Source organism: Peromyscus maniculatus, chromosome 2, assembly GCF_049852395.1.
Source record: "Peromyscus maniculatus bairdii isolate BWxNUB_F1_BW_parent chromosome 2, HU_Pman_BW_mat_3.1, whole genome shotgun sequence".
Taxonomy (NCBI): Eukaryota; Metazoa; Chordata; class Mammalia; order Rodentia; family Cricetidae; genus Peromyscus; species Peromyscus maniculatus.
In genome coordinates this window covers 111,628,100-111,649,756 of record NC_134853.1, presented here as the reverse complement: position 1 = coordinate 111,649,756, position 21,657 = coordinate 111,628,100, and positions in this window count along the sequence as shown.

Below are 21,657 nucleotides of genomic sequence, written 5' to 3'. Positions count from 1 at the left end.
ATCTAAAGGGAAATATAATGATCAGCAGAGTGCTCAGTAGGACTAAAAACTTTTATAGATGTTGCTTTTGTTGGTTTGTACTACATGGTCATCTTAATCAACATGGTCATGAAGTCACATGACATGTACTCTCTTTCACCTTAGTAAAGATGGCTGCCAGTCATGTGAGTAATTGCTTCCATCTTGATAAGGACATTAGCTAAGATGGAGGCAAGTCACATAATTACTATTTAAAACATCTATTATCCTAGTAGATATATTTTTTTAAATAAGAGTTGGATCCAAATTACATACAAGGTATATTCTAAATAAGAGTTGAATTACAAATATAGTATTTTGCAGCAAATTAAAATTACTCATGTGTAGATCTTTTTAACAATACCCAATGAACTTATAAATTCTGAGACAGTTTACAGTATAGTCCTAGGAGATTTTTTGAGAGCAGAGAGCAAAGAATTCATAGAGACAAATGATTTTTAGGAGTTTGAAGTAGAGAAATCTTAGAGATAAGAAACTTTTGGAAGAGTAGAGCAGAGCAAGTTTAGATAGAAGAGATTTTGGGCATCATTTGTCTGTACAGTGGCAGAAGTTGTTACCGTATGTGAGAATTTGAAAATTGAGCATTCCAATTTTTTGGCAATTGATTTGTATTGAGGTCAATTTCTTTGTAGTCCAAGAAGGATGGGGGGGGGGTCACAAAACAGAACTACACATGGGGAGAGTTCCTATAAATGCCAAGAGGGAGCTCTGAGAGAATGTAGTGGCCCAGACAGCCTTAGAGAAGAGAGAGCTGACAGCTGTGAGGGAGAGGTGAGGAAATGAGTTGCAGTAGTCCAGAGTGAGGGCCTTAATGAAGTGGGATTGCAGGCAGCTCCTAGGGAGAGGCGAGTAAAAGGGCCACAGTATATTGCAGGAGGATTCTGAGAGAGAATAGGGTTGCAAAGTGCTGCAGATGGGTAAATGTCTTTAGTAGAAAGTGTCAGGGTCCACAGATCACTCCACAAAGACCATCACTCACATGTGCAATTAGCAAGAGTATTTATTTCTTGAAACAAAATTTCCCTATGCAGGGGTCTGATATTTAGGTCAAACAGTGAAGAGCACGAAAACTCCTTTTAAGCATAGCTAGGGGAATTCCCAGGTGGGAGAATTGGACTTTTGGGCTGATTGGTGGATTTGAACCTAGCATCAATAAATCCTCAGGGGATTGGTTTGGAGCCAGGGACATTCCAGCTTCAGGGTGGGGTAGCTATCTTTGGTCACCATGAGGTGACAGAGAGTGGTTATCCATGGGGTGGGGGAGTCAGCTCAACCCAAGAAACTGAAACTGAGGCCTGGTCTTTCAGAAAGGCTGCTTGGACCCTGCCATGAGGTCAGTCCTTCTATAAAAGAGGATGGCCACTTCAGAGAGATGTGCCCATGTGGAAGCCATAGAGTTGCCCCAGAGGCGTGTAACAGGTCAGAGGCAAGAGAGATACCTACAGAGTAGAACATTAGAGATGAATAGGTAGAAATCAGGTAGAGAGGAGCAGACTGTAGAATTTGGAGTAAATTTGGTGGGTGAAAGAAGCCAGCAGAAACAAATGATCTATACATACCTTAGGAGAGTCAATCAGCAGCTTGGTTCAGAGTGGCAGAGTCCTTTGGAAGGGAACTCAACAGGGCTGTGAAAGGACAGAAGGTAGAGGTGAGTGACAGAGGAAGAGAAGAGAAACCAGGAACCAAGAGGCCAGGAATGAGACAGAAGACCAAGAGCTCAGCATATCCCAAATGGCTAGGTTATACAGGGAGGAGAAGCTGGGGGAAGGGCTGAAGAGTTTAGGATACAGAAGGTGTGCCAGTCAGGATGACTCTGAAACAGATACTGGGAGATGCGGGGAGAGTCTGGCAGCCAGGTCTGCTTGATTAAACAGGTACTCTAGCCATTTATCCTGAGTTTGAGACTTAACTATGCCCTTTCAGTAAAAGCAACAACTGGAACTCAGGACATTTGAATCCCTTGGCTGCACTCAGATACAACTGAAGATGATCAGTTTATTAAGTCAGTACCCAGATACTGTGGGTTTTCATTTTGTCTATGACATATATTTCGCAGATAGAAAAAATATGTGGGATGTTCTGTATGTTGTGAATATGTGTTGCTCTGATTGGTTGATAAATAAAATGCTGATTGGTCAGTAGCCAGGCAGGAAGTATAGGTGGGATAAGCAGATAATGAAAATTCTGAGAAGAATAAGGCTGAGTCAGGAGATGCTGCCAGCTGCCACCATGAAAAGCAAGATATAAAGGTACCGGTAAGGCACAAGCCAGGTGGCAAAGTATAGATTTACAGAAATGGGTTAATTTAAGATGTAAGAGTTAGCTAGCAAGAAGCCTGAGCTGTTAGGCCATACAGTTCATAATTAATATAAACCTCTGTGTGTTCATTTGAGTTTGAGTGGCTGCGGGACCACGGAGCTGTGAGAGCTGGGCAGGACCAGAAAATCTACAGCTACAGAAAAATGACTAAAAATATCTGTTAATAGAATGACTCATGGATAGCTGTATCCAGCAGTCCCAAATTGAAACAAGAGATTCTCAGGTTCTAATTCAGCTAAGAATGCAACCAGGGAGTTTCATGTGTTATCTCTTGGGTGCCATGCTGTTCTTTGAAAAGTGTTATTGATAATGATGGACAAAGAAAACTATTTAAATTCTTGAAACTGTCTCTACTAAATGGTGCTTCTTGGATGTGATTGATATTTTATGAAGAATTACATAACTTTGCTACTGTATTAATGTAATTGTGATGTTCATATTTGAACAGGTTTCAGCCCTGTGGGTTATAAAGGCTCACTAAGAAACCTGAAATAAAGAAAAATAATAAAACAGAATAAATTGGAATAGGCATTGTGGAAGAACAAATTACTGAGACTATTACTCGTGGTCTAACTATTTGAAATGAAGAGGCTTTTATTTTTTTTCAAAGAAACATCATTAAGTATTTTAAATCATCTGTACTCAGATATCCAAGAATCTTTGAAAAGAGAATGTAAGCAAATTTATATATTATTATCCCTAAGTAGTGAAGAACTATCATTAAGAGGCATCTGTTACAGTGTGTTGGAGGTTGCCATTGCACAAAGCACTTTTTTTTTATTATTAAAAGATGATGGTGTCAGTTTTGTTTCATCTTTTTTTGTCTGACTTGTTCAAGGTATGAATTTCTGAAAATTTCTCTTCTGTTCCAAACTCAGACCTGCTTTGTGATCCCTCTAAATGAGTCAGAAGTATTGAATTCATTTCTTTTTTATTCCACCCAGAGCTCTGTAAGAGAGTGGAACTACCATCATTTCTCTTCCACTGTTCTGAATATGGGTAAATTGAATTCATAAACCCCCACTGTTCCACACCTCTGCGGTGCTGCCCCTTAGAAGCAGCACTCAGGAGCTCTTGTTTTTGAGACTGTTCTTCCTGCATTCAGATTGAGCTTCAGCAGGGGATGGAAGAAGCAATTTTCAGATTCCATGGTGGGCTGGATTAAATTACTCCACAGGCCGTATGTCTCACAGACGTACTAGAAGTGGATTAAGTGTTTGCTTCCTCTTTGTATCTGAATATTTTTTTTTCTGTAAAAGAAAGAAAATGTTAATGCAAACCTAGTAGGGGAGAAAAAGACAAACAGACAAACAAATTGGGTTAGCAAAGAAGTATCTTCAGTATTTCTTCCTTGTGCATTGCAGCCAAGACTAGATAGATTTGCTGACGACAAGTTGAAGCCAGTAACTACCAATATGTGTAGCATAAAGAACCAAGAGTGGCCATTGGGCATTTGTTGTATTCTTAATTCCATTCCTTCATCTTTACCTTTAATTGCTGACTTAAATTGTGGCAATATAAAAACAAAAACCCAATGCATTTGAATTTGGAAGGGAAATATGGCTAGAAGTTTATTAACAATCATGAGTGATGGGTTGTTATCATTTAATCAGGTGAATTACTCCACGGTATTTAATACTTGGAGTGTCTATTTTTCTATGTTAATTAGTGAGTAATACTGACTATTTCATGCTGAACAAACTTCTGTACATAATAGTAAATGTTTTTGTTTGTCTTGTGTATGTGTGAGACACACACACACACACAGAGAGAGAGAGAGAGAGAGAGAGAGGCAGACAAAGGAATATATGCCTTGTACTTGACTTATCATCTTCAAATAGCACCCTGAGCTTTGTCTTGTTATTTTAGAGAGAAAAAAAAACCTCAAGATTAAGATGGCTCAGTAGGTAAGAGCTCTTGGGGTGTAACTATGAGAATCTGAGCTTCAATTCCCATCAACCACTTAAAAAGCTAAGCAGGTCTGTGTGCCTGTGACCGTAGAGTAGGTGATGGAGACAGGGAGATGCCAGAAGCTCTCTGGCTAGCCATCCTGGCCAACATGGTGGGCTTCAGGGCCAGTGAGAGACTCCATATCAAGAAGATAAGGCTAGGAATGATAGAGGAATATTTAGAACTTCTGAAGAACTAGCCTGCTTCCATTTTAGGCTTAAAAGCCATCTTCAAGAAAAGACAAACTAGATTCATTCCTTTTTATGATTAAACTTCTGTTTCTGAAGGATTGGGCTATGCCCCACCTGTAACTTTAACTACAAATGTTTCTGTACTGCCTGTTCCAGGAATGGCAATCATGTCTTTGTTTTAAAAAGTTGTTCATAATCATCTTGTAAGTCTAGCTTTGTTTCAAAAGGTTCTATGACCACCTGTGACTATGATGTTTTGACTACCTGTTGTTAAGACTACCTTGTTATACCCACCTTGTACCACTTCTGAGTTTCAGGAGGTCATTAGGGATGACTTGTTATGCTTACGTTCTGCTCCTATAACTCTGCCTATTTTGGCCACTAAATCCCCTGTTTGAAAACCCACTATCCCTGCGCTATAAAAGCCTTGTCTTCCTCACATCCAATGCTGACCTCTTGAACCCAGCCTTAGTGGGAGGCAGCCCATGTATAGGAAAAAGAAAGCTTACTTAAATTGCTTGCTGTAATTAAGTTGGCCATAATTGGGGTCAGTAGTCTTTCTCCTCCCATCTTTGGGATTAACACTTCCTCTTCTGGCTGACACATGAATGCACACAGCATATGCTTCTGCCCTCATGGGCATGCCCCTAAATAATTAACAATAACAAAACAAAAACAAACAAACAAATAACATTTTGGGTTGCATAGTGCGGAGTTTGAATCCAAGTTTGTGAATCTTTCTTTATGTTTGTGTAGAGAATGAAAATAATGCTTTTGGAACTTGGATATGTCACCTTCCTTGTTTCTATAAGACATAAATGAAAAGACACTGCAGATAGGAAAGAAGGAAGAAAACTGAATAAAGAAGATTTCAGGTTTTTAGATATTTCTGTTATCTACTTTTAAGTCTAAGAAAAGGCAGAAGAAATGAGTTCATAATTTACAAATTACAAAGAAATCTCAAATGTCAATAGAGCACGTTTTCCATTGCCCTCACAGTTATGTAAGTCAGCGAGTCTTGATTCCAAAAAAAGTATATCTGGAAAATAATAGATCAAACAGGAGAGAAGAAGAATGTGGATTCCATGAAGAAAAGTATATTGATAATATAACTGAACTGCTGACAAATGTTTTTTTTTTTTTTTTTTTTTTCTGGAGAATGTCAGCCAAACCATGAAAAGATTCTCTCAGTAGACTCTTCTAATGTTAGCCCTATTTATATTGTATGATGCTTTACAAATGAAGCTGATGGTATCATTGACATGTTTTCCTTTCTGGCCTCTGCACTTGTTTGGTAGAACAAATGTCATCTAGTTTTTGGATCAAGACAATAAGAGGTCCTAAGACACTGATGTTAGCACCCCTGGACAACATTAGGCTTCACTTTTTTTTTTTTTCTTATATTAATTCTCACTCAGAGAACATCACTTCAGAAAACACATCACTTTTCTTCAGGTTCCTCTGAAGAGATTAGTAAGGTCAAATATGCATTCCTAATTAGTAGAATGGGAAGTAAACAGTCTTCAAGGTCTCTTGGCTGGATGATGGGATAAGCTGACAGCCAGAGCAGCGTGCAGCTGAGGAAATAACCAAGCGGCATCTTAGAGAAATGTGCACCAGGTTTTGCTCAGCAGCAGAGGAAGCGCTAAATAAATTGAATTTTAAACCATCTGTAGATAAGACTATTAGTCAAACAGGCAGCTAAGAGGGACTCTGCATATTTAATGATTTGTATTTTACTATTAAACACCTAAATCTCCTTCCTTTACTTTGAATTCTCATAACTGGGTTGAATTTAGATGAAAAAAAAATGCTACTTGATTAACTCATTGCTTCTCAATTTTTAATGTAATGATAAACACAGACATCAAGTTTTTTAAGATAGTAAATGCTCCAAAAATCACAAATGAAGCAAATTTAGATATCATTGAAATAGTTCATCAGCTTTAAAATTCACAAGGATATAAAGAGTTGTGTTTCTGTCTTCTGTACCCAAACACAACTGTTGATTCTCTAGGACTGGAGTATATTTCCTTTACTTTTACTTCCTTGTTTGATGGAAATGCTGAGGTTAGGATTTTGTTGTGTTTGTCTCTGAGATCCAGCAAGTGCTGACCTTGGATTATGCTGCATGCTTTCTGTGATGATTGCAAGGTATTTCTTTGTTCCACTCTCTGGACATCGTTGATGAGGCTCCTGGAAATACCTAAGGTTTTATGTCTGCCACAGGCTCCACCCGAATAAACAAGTTTACTGACCACGTCACCTTGGAAGCATTCATTGAGCACCAACTGGAACACAGATGACTCTCATGAAACACCTCTGCATCCCACTAATACCACCTTTATGCTAGAGCAACAACAGAGAATTAGCAAGTCAAATGAACTCTCACATGTCTGTTTTGTACTATAAGGCACCCTTTGTACTAAATGTTCAGTGTGGAACAGGAACAATGGTAGCTGTGGAGCCATTGAAATTGACACCAGTTGAGGTGAAAGAGTATTTTATGAATTGCTTCTATTATATTATAGTAGGCAGTATGTCACTAGAGCCTGACAAGGTTAGGAATAATCTCATAATTTACACTCCAGGAGAACTTGCAGAAACATTCTGAGGTTGAGAGTTCATTGGAACAGAGGAATGGCTTCACTTAGAGTGACCTGAGCTGGAGGATTATAAATCACAGCAAAAGAGGGCAGGTTGTTTTCCTAGGTAGGAGAAATCATGTGAATAAAACTGGAAGTGAATTAGATCTCACATGGGATTGAATCACATAGAAGCAATTATCTTAAATATATCAAACATGTATCTCCAAACACTTTCTGTACCAAACATTAATGCATATGGTTTGAAAATTCGTGCATCAATCTAAGGCACATTTTCTTTTCTTTTTTTCTTTTTCCTTTTTCTTTTTTCTTTTTTTTTTTTTTTTTTTTTTTTTTTTGAGACAGGGTCAGTCTGCCTCTGCTTTGAAAGAACTAGAATTAAAGGCATGCACCACCATGCCTGGCTCTAAGGCATGTTCTTATTATTCCCCTTCCTTATTATCTTTGTATTAGTAGTGCTACTGATGGAATTGTGTCCTCTATAATTTCATATGTTGAAGCCTTGACTATATGTGGAAATAGAATCTTTGGCTGTTAATTAAACTTAAATGAGGTTACAAAGGTAGACCTGTAACCCTATAAGAAAAGTAAGAAAAGTGTGATGTGTAGCTTTTTCTTTTTCTTTCTTCTTCTCCTTTTTTTTTTTTTTTAATAATTGAAAACTTTTCCTCTGGGTAGGGAGGAAGGAAGCTCATAAAACTCAAGGGCCAGGGTAACTTGCAAAGCTCAGAAAGCTAGGAAAAACTACAAGATTCATAAGGCCCCTCAAAGATATAGAAGCAGTAAGCAGTTGCTGTGGAGAAGACTCTAGTTGGAGGAGTTCAGCAGAGAATTCAGCTTTTATGTTGTTACCTATGCTGAACTGACAGTTGCCTTCTAGTAATTCATAATCCTGTAAGTAATCCTAAGAAACACACTGGTTCACCAAACTAGACTTAGATGGAAATATTTCTTTTTCTCTTTGTTCTGTCTTCCATGCTGTCTCTGTAGTGCAGAGACTTTTGTTGAAATCTCCCCAGGAAAAAATCACAGTGGGGTCATGGATCCCTTCTACTGCTGAAGAATGTAAGCAAAAGGCAGCAGACTGAGCCAAGAGGAGAATTTTCAAGAGAAGCCACCTCTGAATATGTTTTTCCTTGAGGACTCTGAGAAAATGAGTGTCTGTTGACCACATCCATCTTCTAGCCATCCTTTGTTCACACCCAAAAAATGTCTCACTTCTTTCCATACCTGACTGTGTTATTGTCTCCTGGATGCTCAGATACTAGATGCCTTCTCTTCTTAGGAAGAGGACTCTCGAACTGTCTGAAGTTAAAGGGGGCACTCTCAGAACTTCTGTGGAACTGAAGTGTGTTTGTTAATCATCTACATTGCACCTTCATGAAGTACAATTTATGCAACGTGTAGTGCAAAGATAGCAACACCAAACAAGGTCACAAGCTTTGATGGAAATGCCTTGGGTCAGAGCTGAGTCTGTTGCATGCTATGAGTCACAGTGTTCTTATTATATATGTATCTATTTTTGTGCTCTTATAGAAATTTAATGGCTTAATTATGGAAAACAAGAGCTTAATGTTTTCCTATCATCATTCCTTAGATAGTAAGTACCAAATTAGTATGCCTTGAATTGTACTTGTGTTAGTACGTTTGATTTTAAGTACTATTGTTTGAGTTGCTGACCTGATTTCAAAACTGTTAAATGGATTTGGCTTGAGATTAGAATAGAATTTTTAATAATTTCTTTCATTTTAATCCCATGCAATTATGTGAAAAAATGTTCTCAGTACTTTTGAGTATAAAATCAAAATATTGATCAACTATAAAAGATACTGAAAATGCTGTATGTCTTGTTATGTCAAATATCCATCTAACATTTAATTCATTCTGCAAAAATAATTATATATATATATATTTCACTAGTATACAGATTTTATTTTGTCTTCAATAAATAGTAAAATTGTATGTACACTAAATAATTATTTTAAAATACATTTATGATTTGTTATCAGTGGTGTTTGATATATTAGACATTAAAGAAAACTTTACTAGGTGTTTTAGTCAGGGTTTTCTAAAGGAACAGAATTGATGAGTTAATATATATATTTTAAAAGGGAGATTTATTGAAGTGGTTCACAGACTATGGTCCAGAAACCTCAACAATTACTATCTGATGACAAAAAGGCCAAGAATCCCTTAGTTACTCAATCCACAAGATTGGATGTCTCCCCAGTCTTAATTTGGTGCTTGAATCCCAGTGGATTCCTTGAGAGCTACTGGCCTTCCATCTCAGTTGGAATCCAGATGAAGTAGGTTCTAATATCAGTGATGGAATACTGCAGTAGCAGTATTGGTGAACTTCAAAATGAAAATGAGGGCTGGCAGGCAAAAACGCAAAAGCTTCCTTCTTTCATGTGCTTTTATGTGGCCGGTGACCAAAAAGCATTGCTTGGATTTAGAGTGGGTCTTTGAACTGTGTATGATCTAGATTCAGCATTGGTCTTCCCACCTTAAATCATCCACTCAAGAAAATCTCTTTCTAGGTTTTTAATCTGTTCCAGACACAGTCAAATTGACAACCAAAATTAGTTATCACATTAGGAAAAAGCATGATATTCAGTCTTGACTTTCTAAATTGTAGAAGGATGTCCTATCCTAATGTCTGTGAAGACTTAGATCACAGTAATATGAACTGTACTTCTTCCTCAGACCTTACTTTAGCCTGGAGTTTAATGAAGAAAGCATAATTTCCCTTGCATCATCTTTTGGCTTAAGGCAAGACACTAGATGATATAACTGTGTTATATACTTATATACTCAGGAGCACATAAAATTATCTCAGGTTGTCAAAGTTAGGGTTTTATTGCTTTGAATAGGTGCTGTGATGACAGCAACACTTATAAAGGAAAAGCTTTAACTGAGGCTGGCTTACAGTTCAGAGGTTTAGTCCATTATCAGCATAGCAGGAAGCATGGTGGCATGCAGGCAGACATGGAGCTGGAGAAGTAGCTGAGAGTTCTACATCCAAATAGGCAGGCAGTGGGAAGACAAGAGAAGAGAGACACTGGGCCTGACTTGAGCATCTGAGACCTCAAGCCTGTTCCCAGTGACAGACTTTCTCCAAAAAAGCCACCTATTCCAACAAGGCCACATCTCTGAATAGTGCCACTCCCTATGAGCCTGGGAGGTGGGGAGCATTTTCATTCAAACCACTGCATAGGTAAAAATGATTCTGTGGAAAGTTTAAGAAATCGTACTCTATATGTTGTTTGGACATTTGACATGTCATCTAAAATATGAGAAGGAAGGGCAGGAGAGATACAGTGGTTAAAGGCACTCACTGTTCTTCCAGAGGACCTGAGTTTGGTTCCCAGTAACCACATTAGGTTGCCTACAACTGGCAGCAACTCCAGCACAAGAAGAGCTGCTGTCTCGGAGACTATCTTCACTCACATGCACACATGCACATACAGAGATGCTAAAATACACATAAAAATAAACGAGCAAATGGAATGTGAAAATGAGATTTCTAGTTTACAAGCGGTCCTGTTCTTTTCTTTTTGCATAACAATTGGTGGCAGGATTTCATAGGGAATTGTTCTGTTGACTTCAAGGAAATTTGCTCCCTGAAGCATGAACGAATGACCAAAAAAGCATAGAACAAGTATGAAAGGATATAGGCTTCATTTGGGAAGTTGCACATTTGTAGGAAACAAGAGGAAGTTGCTTAGAAAATTATAAATAATGCTCATAAATGATGAGCTACTAAGCTAAGAATAACATTAAATATTTTATTTCTTTTCCATTTAGTTATTAATAGAACACTTGCTGTTCATATTTAAAATATTGCAATGCATTTGCTTTTCTCAATTTATATGAAATAGCATTGAAAGAAAACAATTTCCAAAATGTGCTAAGCGAACCAGAAAGGAAAAAAAAAATAAGATTTTAAAATACACCTTAGACAAGCCACAAAGTAACACTTCTCAAGATAGTAGGTCATTAGCATGAGGCACTGTTGTAAATGACCCTGACCAAATATTCCACTTATGTTATGAAAAAAACAAGGAAGAGAATAAATTTTGAAGGAAGTATAGGGAAGGAAATTAATTCGTGTTTAGGTCACATAGCTTCTGGAAGCTCTTGTTCTGAAAGTGAAAGCACCAAGGGGAGACACTAGCCAGGGGCTGCCATCTTCAAAACTGTATGAAGGAAATAGAGTGCTGGAGTGCTGAACCAAGGTCACACATATCCAAAGCAGAAACTTGGCTCTCTAGATGCCTGAGTTCAGGTGCTGTCTTTCCCCACCTCCACCCCCTTTTCTTTTCCACTCAACCTAGTGACAACCATGATGTTCCATATTTGCAAATCTGACAGTTTTCATTGGAAAATTTCAAGTCTGCATTTACTCATATACCTACCCCTTACACAAAAATAGAAAGGAAATCTAAAAATAAAACTAACATCATTTTGCATTTCCATTTGCTCTGCCTTCTTCTTTCTTTTAGTCTTGAATTTTTAACACTAGGAGCACATCTGGAGAATGTTACTTTCTGGGGACAAAACAGTTCCTTCAAATGCCTTAGTGAATATCACTTTAAATTCTTCATCAATTAATTTAGTTTCATAAGCACCCCAGAAGGAATACAAATAGCACCTGTATTTAGAATTGATTTTTTTCCCCCTGCAGTATCTTGGCAGGGAGGGGGAAGTTGAAAGAGTGGGACTATTTGGTAAAACTCTTTGCCCTTTACTTTTTTGTAAATGTTGTCTTTTTTGTAAATGTCAAGCCCAAATTATAGGTGAATATTGGCAGAGCTGTAGAGACTATCGGAGGCCCATTACAGCCACTGGCATTTGTACTGCTAAATTTGTAATGAGTTGCAGGTGTCTGTGATTGAATTTTGTGTTGCTTTTGTGATTGGCTCACCAATTCACAGTCCATTAAGGCTATGCTTTTTGTAGATGTTGAAATTGTGGTGATACAAAAGCCGGGGTTTCAAACGGCAAGTTTTAACGTGGAAATCTCTGCCTGTTTTAGACCAGTGTCAATTTTCACACTCATCCACGTGGGCGGGCACTCATCAGTTTGACATCAGAAAATGTCAAAATTGGATGACACCATTTAACTTGTCTTCTGTCCTAGTAGCCCCAGGACTGAGCGCAGATAAAAGTTATCTGATATCCTTGTCTAGAAGAGGTAGTTCCAGTTACTTCCTTCCTTCTTTTCTGCAAGATTCAGATTCAATAGATGTGGGTGGTAGAGAAAACAAGACAGCAGCCAATTCCTGAACAAGCATTTCACGGATAGCTCACCAAGAAGTGCAAGTTCTGGTTTAATTATTTTGTTTTAAAATGAGGAAGTCCTGAGTTCTCAGAACAATCATTTGCACAAGTTCCCCGATGATTTCATAGAAAAGCAGACTTACCCTCACTCCCTCTCAACGTTGATGCTTTTCTGTCACTTTAGGTTTTTAGTGGGACTGATTGAGAGGATGCATACAGTAGGTCTGGCCAATTGAGACTCTCATTATAGCCTTAATTATGTGTTTCCATAGTGTAGAAGAAACACATTTCTTTGGCCAGCCAGATTGCTTAGAAGGTTCAGCCTGATGACACAGGTTCAGTCCCTGGGGCCTACAGGATTTGAGGAGAGAACCAACTCCTGCAAGGTATCCTCTGACCTCCAAACACACTCTGAGGTATAAACCCTACCACCCCAAACCAGAAAAAACAAATACTTAGAAATACTTTAAAAATTAAATGAATTTCTTTATTTTTGATTTATACGGTGCTGGGGATCAAAACCAAGACTTTACCCATTCCAGACAAGCCATTCTATCACCAAACTACATTCCAAGCTATCATATTTCCTATATGACTTGATGTGCTATGAACATCTATGCATGGAGGTGCAAACTTTTAATTCCAGCACTCAGGAGGTAGAGTCAGCTCAATATCTGGATCTCTGTAAGTTCAAGGTCAGCCTCATCTACAGTCTACATAGTAAGTTCAAGGCTAGTTGGTGCTACTTAGTGAGATCCTGTCTCAGAGAGAGAGAGAGAGAGAGAGAGAGAGAGAGAGACAGACAGACAGACAGACAGGCACACACAGACACACAGACAGAAACAGAAAGGGATGGGGGAAAGGGGAAGGAAGGAAGGAATCAGAAGTTAGGAACATAGAGACTTCATATTTTATATATCTAAATATCTCTCAGGACCTTACCTAGGGTCAGTCCCATCACCAGTAAGCACACTGTCCTGAGTAATCACCATATTCTGTGGTGAACATTTCTACATATTATTTCAGTTTTTTTCCATGAAACTTTCATGAGATTGGCATTGCCATTGATTTGTGCCTATTTATTATAGGTACTGAAGTATGAACAGTCTAACTGAAGTTTGAAGTCTTTGTTCAAGGCAAAAGAGCTCGTAAAACATCAGTCTGGATTTTTAAAACCAAGAGTTCTTCCTGGGAGTCAGAACCTTTAAGAATCAAAATCGGATGCTTGACTTCCATGGATGTTTAGGAACTTTACTATAGGACAGACCTTCAAAATTCACTAGGGGTTTGTACATGATGGAGTAAAAGTAAATAAGTATTTACTAAGTTTCTCATTTTATTAAGTGCTGAGGTAAAAGTACAACTCTTGTTTATTAATTGATTCCTGAAGTTTGGTCAACTAAAGAAACATGTACAAATCAACCATGAGGCAGCCTACTATCTAGTCAGTTTGTGTGTCTACATGTATTTTCTGTATTTATTATATGTGTTTAAGTTCAACAGAAATGCTAGGAACAAAGGAAACTACCATGCATCACAACTTAAATCCTTCTGCTACACCCTTTTAGCCAGTACTACAATGTGGCAGTCCTCTATTTTGAATTTCAGTTATGCTTAAAGCTTTCCTACTTAGTTTAAATGGTTGCATGTCCAGGCAAATTTAGAATAATTTGAGATCCTACTATTTAGTGCCTGATATAAAATAGGTATTGGGATTGGTTGAAATAAAATATTGTTATGCAGCCAGAAACTGTCTGCATATAATGTGTGTGTGTGTGTGTGTGTGTGTATCAGCCATATTCTGATGGAAAATTTATTGAAGGAAATAACTATTTATAAATGTATGAGCAATGAGGTATTCAGGCACTAACACTTGTGGAAGATGATATGACTCCTGACAAAGCAAAAAGGATTGGCATTACCAGTGCCTGATAGTAGAGGGAATGAAAAGGGGGAGTAACAGGTTTGATTAAAGTAACGTCTTCCACCTATAAAAACACAGTAAATCAAACCTCACATTAATTGGGCTCATCTTATTATCAGAATAAATTTTTATTGTGCCAGCCAATGTTTGTTAGTGGTGGAAGAGTTTACCTAACCAGACAGTCAGCTTCCATTGTCTTTATAATTACAGGACCAAAAATGAGAAGACAAATAATAAAAATGATAAGGAGAGAAGATCATTTCAGATCGTGACAGGCACAGCAGGGACACTGCAACATGGCCATCCACTTGAGAAAGACCCTGAGGGAAGACCTACTATTTGGGACTGGAAGATTAAATAGTGCTCAGAGGAAGTGATATATAAGGAGCATATGAAGAAATTATAATGATGAGAAGCATAATTGTTCCAGAAGAGGTGAGCCACCCCTAGGCCTGAGATAGAAGTGAGATGGGGGGGGGGGGTTCTGTGGAGCAGAGCACTGATGATGGCGAAGTCAGGTATTGTGAGTTCAGTCAATAAGGGGAAAGTGATAGAGGAGATGGAGGTTAGGCAGCACAGGACTCTGTAAAGAATTTAGATCGTAGTCAGGGAACAATAATTTCTTTGGAGGCTTTTGAACAATTTTATCTCTGTTTTGAAAAGACATCTTTGATTGTGGATAAAAAATGAGTTAGAAACGGGTAAGAGCTGTAGAGTCATAACAATGGATATGGTATACTTGAGGCATGGTTTTAGTTAAATAGTCTGACATTAGTAATTAGAGAAGGGGAAAAGAGTGAAAATAATCATTGTAGTTTTTGCTTGCTTAAGTAGATGTCAGGGTCATTTACTGAGATAAGGAAGCTAAAAGAAGTTATGGATGAAAAAAATGCAAAGTTCAATTTGTGCATTTTGTCTTCATCTGCTTACTCTGTACCAGTGGTTTTCAACCTTCCTAATGCTGCAACCCTTTATTACAGTTCCTCATGCTGTGGTGATTCCCAGCCATAAAATTATTTTAGTTGCTACTTTGTAACTATAATTTTGCTACTGTTATGAATCCTAGTGTAAATATATGTGTTTTCCAATTGTCTTAGGCAATCTCTGCAAAAAGTCAGTCAACCCCAGGGGTCTCAACCCACAGGTTGAGAACCACTACTCTATGTTCATTTGGATATCATATATATTTGGAGAGGTCAGTGATACACAGAAAACCTTGAGTTGGTAGCTATTTATATATTTATTACTATGACTCAGGTGATATTGCAGATAGTGAACACAGATGTGGCTTAGCACAGGTGGATATTAACTTGACATGCATTTTTATAGATGGCGTTCATTCATGTGTTTAAAGTTAAACTGATACAAAAGAAACACGTTTCTGTTCATGTTCATAGCTTATTAGGCAATAATTTTCTAATTCATTTAATCAAAGCAGTCTTTTGCAGGTCAAATTGTATAAAGAAAAACACAGTGTAAAACATTGATTAAGTAGTCACATGAAATTAGATGATGGATATGTGGGGGTGCAGTGTAATGTTTTCAATAATTCTGAATATATTAAAACTCTCCAGTAAATCATTGTACAAGCCATTTTTGGTAGAATGTCTACAATTGAATCACTAGGGAGACAGAGGCAGGAGAATGGTGAGTAGGAGGATGGAGAGTGTAGGCCAACCTAGACTATAGCATAAAAAGGAAAAGAAAGCAAGAGAGAGAGAGAGAGAGAGAGAGAGAGAGAGAGAGAGAGAGAGAGAGAGAGAGAGAGAGAGGGGGAGAGGGAGAGGGAGAGGGAGAGGGAGAGGGAGAGGGAGAGGGAGAGGGAGAGGGAGAGGGAGAGGGAGAGGGAGAGGGAGAGGGAGAGGGAGAGGGAGAGGGAGAGGGAGAGGGAGAGGGAGAGGGAGAGGGAGAGGGAGAGAGAGAAAGAATTATCATTTGGGGACAGAAAATGGATGATCCCAGGCCCATCACTTCATCTCATTAGATCTTCTCTAAATCTACCATAATTTCTCAGAACAAGTTTTAAAACTCTAGCCCTTGATAGGTAGTTTTAAAATCTTTTTATTTCTCCTTTTTTAAATTTTTTCTGTTCATTTTACATATCAACCACAGATTCCCCTGTCCTACATCCTCCCATCCCCCAGCCTTCCCCCCAACCCATCCCCCATTCGTACCTCCTCCAAGGCAAGGTCTCCCATGGGGAGTCAGCAGAGCCTGGTACATTCTGTTGAGGCAGGTCCAAGCCCCTCCTCCCTGCACCAAGGCTGTGCAAAGTGTCTCACCATAGACACCAGGTTCCAAAAAGCTGGCTCATGCACTAGGGACAGGTCCCAGTCCCACTGCCTGGGGGCCGGTGGAGAAATGGATGAGATCTACATGAGCAAACTGGGAGTGAGGGAGATAATGGAGGGCAAGGGACGGAGGAATAAGAGCTTAGGGGAGAGGGAGGTTAGAGCTGGATCAGGAACAGAGTGGGAGAACAAGGAAAGAGATACCATGATAAACGAAGTCACCATGGGAATAGGGAGAAGCAGAGTGTTAGGGAGGTCCCCAGGAATCCACAAAGATGACTCCACCATAGACTAGTGGCAATGATCGAACTGAAATCATAGAACCTTCATCCAGTGACAGATGGAAGCAGTTTCAGAGATCCATGGCCGGGTCCCAGGTGGAGCTCCAGGAGTCCAATCGATGAGAGAGAGGAGGGATTCTATGAGCAAGAGATATCGAGACCATGATTGGAAAAAGTACAGAGACAACTAGCCAAACTAGTGGAAACACATGAACTGTGGACCAATAGCTGAGGAGCCCCCATGGTACTGGACTAGGCCCTCTGGATAAGCGAGACAGTTGCTTAGCTTGAACTGTTTAGGTAGTTTTAAAATCTAAGTAACACGCTAATAAATTAGGAATAGGGAGCATCGCACAATCAATCACCGAGGGAAATACTTTACAACTGTTATCAATACTTGTGACAAGCTCAGATCATATCTGCCATTAACAGTCCCATTTTGTAAGTGGAACATCTGTGGTTTGGAGGTCATCTAACTGGCTCAAGTTCAAGTATCTGGTAACTGGAGGATCTGTGGTTCAAGCTCAGTCTTCCTGGTTTCACATAAATAATGACACTAATTAGAGCATCTGACAACCAAATTAACTTATAAACTATCAGCCACAAATTCAGACTTCTATTTCAGATGAGCATATTTCAGTTCAGAAGAGTAGGGATATCAAGCCTGTATGTCCATGTTGCTGTGTGGTGGACTTTCTCCACAGGTTGTTTTCTATAGTTACAAAGTTTCACTGTTTTTCTTTTCATTTACCAAATTTTAGTTCTTGAGATGAATTTTCAATGCATAAACAGTGATTGGCGTTTACTCCTAACCTAGTGACAGCAGAATATCGAAGTTCAAAGAAACGATTAATTAATTCAGGAGTGCACCAACCACATATAGTAACACCAATTCAAAAGCATTTGTAACAGGTTATTTTTTCTTGACTAGACTATTATCACTTCACTTTAGCTGAGATTTATGTCCAAAGCATAGAAAACTTTGATCTTGATATTTTTTAGAGATCAAAGTTTCATATGTCACACTACTTTAGAAGGTCTCCATACAACACATATTGTTCTCAAGTACTAAACTGACACAAAAGAATAGCTCTTCTCATGTTGGGAAATGCAACTAAAATCTGTGAATCTTGCAACACCCACAGCTGGAGAAAAAATAAACAAGCAATGGAGAAAAATGAAACTGGTATCCAACATAATTCTCCTTTCTCCTTATCCACTAAATCACAAATTACAAGAGAACTATTTACTTGGTGTGTGTGTGTGTGTGTGTGTGTGTGTGTGTGTGTGTGTGTGTGTGTGTGTGCGCACATGTAGGAAAGAAGGAATATCAAGGCTATTTTCTATAGCCTTTTTCTTCTTTCTAATGTTGGTTGTTAAATGATGCAGAATATATATTATTATCTTTTAAACTGAGGCTCAATTCATGTGTAAGGCATCCAAGCAGGCACTGGAAACACCCTGTCGCTTTATCCTGATAGTTACAGCCAGCAGAATGACTTTTAAAGTCACATTATTTGGGCAGAAAAACTTTAATTCTTCAGGTGTGAAATGAGGTAGAGAAGTGCTTTCATCTAAAATAATCTATTTTGACTTTTGGATATTGATTATTAAAACATAGTTGTACATAAAATGGTGCCTTTCTAATCTAAGTGTTGTGTTCCCATGACTCCCTTTCTCCCATCCTTCCCTTCGTTCTACTTTGTTTTCTTCTCTTTCCTTTCCTTTTCTCTCCCCCCTCCACTTTGGTGTAATTTACTAGAGAAAGATAGAGTTAATTAATCAAAATAATTTTTTAAAATATTTACTTAGACTCATGCTTTCTGTTATTTATTTTGAATTATTCTCAGTATTGAAAATAAGCTTGTTACATAGCTATTTTATTATATCTGTACATAGAAGAGCATCATAATAAATTAACTATTAAAGTAAAAATTCAGAGTTTATAGTTCTGGATTTTAACTTCATCAAGGGTACAGAGTGGAGATTCTAATCCTCCCAATTCTATTCCTTCTGACCCCTAGTATTGTGTCTGAAGTTAAGTAAATTTTTACCACCAAAAAATATCAATAGGCATCCCATCATAAGTTCCATCTATACTCAAAAATTCTTGAATTTTTTTTACTTAAAATGAATGGAAAAATATTATCACAAAATCTGCTGACATTACTGTATAGTCTGATTAAGATCCACAATATGTTTCAAAGTTGTAGTCAATTGGGAAAAAGTCTGTTAAATCTTAGAAAATGCTCATGATGTCCCTCAACTTAGGAAGGGACCTAAACAAATGTACAGCATGGATCCTTTTGTTTATTGGAAACAGTTTGGAAAGGACTTCATAACTTGGATAAGGAAATAAGGTTCAGCAGCACCCAGAGCAGAGCCTCCAGTGACCTGTAAAGTAGTCTGTCCTGGATACCATGAACAACCTGAAGCTTAGACAAGATCTTCCCAAATATAGTTCCCATTGTAGAAAGATCATCTGTAAAACTAGAAAAAGAGCAGAGGGAGGTTCCTCACAGTCAATTTTCTCTCTACTGGATTCCCTTCTAGTAGATTTAAATGCTAATATTTCACAATGTATGTTGATTTTTAAGGCTTTAAAAAAACTATGTTTTTATATTATTTAATGTCTGTATGTCTGTATTTATTTATTTACTTGTGTGTATATGCATGTGCATATGTGTGAATGCTTGAGTACTATAGCACACATGTGGAAATCACAGGTCATCTTATTTTTTGTAAATTTTTTTATTATTATTTTATTTTATTTTCCAGTACTATTCAGTTCTACATAACAGCCACAGATTCCCTTGTTCTCCCCCTTCCTGCCCCCCTCCCCTTCCCCCCAGCCCACCCCCCCATTCCCACCTCCTCCAGAGCAAGGCCTCCCCTGAGGCCGACTGAGATCGACCTGATAGACTCAGTCCAGGCAGGTCCAGTCCCCTCCTCCCAGATTGAGCCAAGCATGCCTGCATAAGTCCCAGGTTTCAAAGAGCCAACTCATGCAATGAGCCCAGGACCTGGTACCACTGCCTAGATGCCTCCCAAACAGATCAAGCCAATCAACTGTCTCACCTATTCAGAAGGCCTGATCCAGTTGGGGGCCCCTCAGCCTTTGGTTCATAGTTCATGTGTTTCCATTCGTTTGGCTATTTGTCCCTCACAGGTCATCTTACAGAAGTCGTTTCTCTCTTTTTACCATGTGAGCTTCTGAGATTGATCTCAGATCGGCAGACTTAGAGGTAAGTACTTTTGCACACTGAGCTATCTCATTATCCCAAAATATGTCAGTTAAAACTATGCTTAACTGGAATCTATCTACATCAGTTTGAGAAATTTATTTATTTATTTATACATTATATATATATATAATATAACTGGCAGCTTTAAGAAAGGGCCTTGTCACAGATGTCAAGGAAATAAAAGAGGTAGTGGCAAAAATAATCATTTACATAATTATTAAATAACAAATGTAATGAGTATAAAGAAGATATTTTAATATAGGCTTAAGCATGAGTGTCAGGAGAAAGAGAAAGTATAGAAGAAACTAAGGCACTCTTAAGGGCATGGTGTGAGCTTCTCAAGGACTAGTAGCAGTTCACTGTTTTTACAGTAGTCAGAGTTAGGATATGATGGAATTTGAAGTTACTGTCATATCACTGAGTAGTTCTAAAGGCTACCACTGATAAAGGGAAAACCTAGCCCCAGGCACACAAGAAGCTAGAGTTTCTTTCTTATAAACAAATTTAAGTTTTACTTTTTGAGATTCTTTTTCTTTCTTTCTTTTTTTCTTTTTTTGGTTTTTTGAGACAGGGTTTCTCTGTGTAGCTTTGCGCCTTTCCTGGAACTCTCTTTGTAGACCAGGCTGGCCTTGAACTCACAGAAATCTGCCTGCCACTGCCTTCCAAGAGATTATTTTTCTTTATATAAATTATTATTTTATGTGTATATGTGTTTTGCTTGCATGTCTATTCTGTTTACCACATGAATGCAGTGCCCAGAGGCAAGAAGAGGGCACCAATCTTCCAGAACTGGAGTTACAAATGGTTGTGAACTTCCATATAGGTGCTGGGAACAGAACCTGGGTCCTCTGGAAGAGTAGCTAGTCTTCTTACCCACAGAACCATCTCTCCAGTTTTTATTTGATATCCTTAGGCAATGTCTGAGGAATGCAATGAAGCCCTACCCAAAGTCATGTACATCTAGGTCTGAAACCTCTACTTGACTATGAAATATTTCTGTATAAAAGGAACAGTAATTTTGTGAATAGCCTTTATAGCAAATGCTGATTGTGCTAGAACTGATGCTTCTCAGCTGGATAGAGGCTTCCAGAATGAGGGGCTTCCCTCTCTTCTTCTGTCCCCAGGCCCAGTAATTTCCTTCTTTCTATCCTGCCTCAATTTCCCCCTCTGAGATTTTGACTGCTTAATCTTAAAGGAACCAAAACACAAAGGAATCTTGAAAGAAAAGGTCATCCTCATGAAGTCAGAGGCTCTACTGCGAATTGGAGATAAATGTTTTGAAAGTAAGTCAAGCAGTTGTTTACACCAGGACAACAGGAAAGATACTTTGAAGGCAAATCAGAAATCAACACAAACTCATCTAATATCTGTTTAAAGGTTTGTTAGTGTAATTCATTTGAAACTTTTTCTCTAGAGTAGGAAATACTTTAACTGAGGCACTCTGTTTTCACAGGAATGCCTAGATAGCTTGTTCTCAATATTTGCTTCATTGTTTTGAGCTATCTGGTCATCCAGAGGCCATGCATCT